Source organism: Megalobrama amblycephala, linkage group LG16 (genome assembly GCF_018812025.1).
Source record: "Megalobrama amblycephala isolate DHTTF-2021 linkage group LG16, ASM1881202v1, whole genome shotgun sequence".
NCBI classification, from domain to species: domain Eukaryota; kingdom Metazoa; phylum Chordata; class Actinopteri; order Cypriniformes; family Xenocyprididae; genus Megalobrama; species Megalobrama amblycephala.
The window spans coordinates 11,938,044-11,939,277 of NC_063059.1; positions in this window are offsets into that span (position 1 = coordinate 11,938,044).

The following is a 1,234-nucleotide window of genomic DNA, read 5'->3' on the forward strand; positions in this document are numbered from 1 at the left end:
GTAAAACATACTTCTTTAATCTTTGTTTTATTTACAACCTTGAAAAATAAAGTGAATACTTGAAACTACACAGCAGTCTGGTCAATACTGCTGAAATGTTAAGACAGGGGAAAGGGGGAAACCTCCGGTCATGCGAACGGTTTGTCGGATCTGCACACTAATGTAGGTTAAAATCTCACACTTTGATAGTATTTATAGCTCCTAACAGGCTGTGTGACTATGAGGAATGATTATCTAAAAATGTGCGTTCGTACGACTTTATTTTAATTAAATATGGCATTAAAATGCATTCTTTTATTCCTACTGCTGAACAATTTTATAATAATAAGGTGTCTGAATGATGTGTTTGCTTTCTGTGTAATTAATTTTTATTGTGTTTTGTACAACATTATTTTGATGAGTTAAAGTAATGTAAAAACATTTTGACTTATTGATCATATAATTTTTAGTGTACTGTATGCAGGGCTTGACGTTAACTTTTTTGCTCACCAGCATTTTTGAGTGCTAGCCACTCAGCATTTTCATATATATATATATATATATATATATATATATATATATATATAAAATCTCATAATTTGGCAGCAGTTATATTAGACTGATGTCACTAAGTCCTGATGCACGGATCCATTATACTGTTACACATGCGTTTTCTTTCTCAACTGTGTTTTATGTGAGTACTCGTCAAGACTGTCATTTTGACATTTTTTGTGTGTAATTAACTGTTTAAGAACAAAAAGCAGTGAAAAAGAACTCAATTTAGTACTGAGAGGAGACTTTATGTGTGCACACTTTGGGTGTGAGCACAAAATCTGCAGGAATGAGTAATTATGCAAAATGCAAACCAAAATTCAAGTCCTGCCCTGTAATACCAACACTATTCATCCAGAGCAAATGCAATGAATGAGTGAGGGGAGGAGGGGAGGAAGGTTTGTGTGTCAACTCACTGTCGGAGAGATGAGAGAGAGAGAAAGCACAGCTAGTATTGTGTAACTATTGTGTGGGAAATTAGTATTGGAAGCCTTTTGGATATTTCAGTATCGATATGTATTAAAAATCTATATTTTTGACAACACTACATTCCACTTAGTTTATTATTTCAAATGTATTTTTAAAAGACTTCAAAAGAAAATATATATATATATTATATATAAAATTCAACCCCGCCAAAGTGGCTAGTAGAAGTGACAGTGTTTCACACCACTGCTGAAATCCACCTGCATGGGTGTTAATG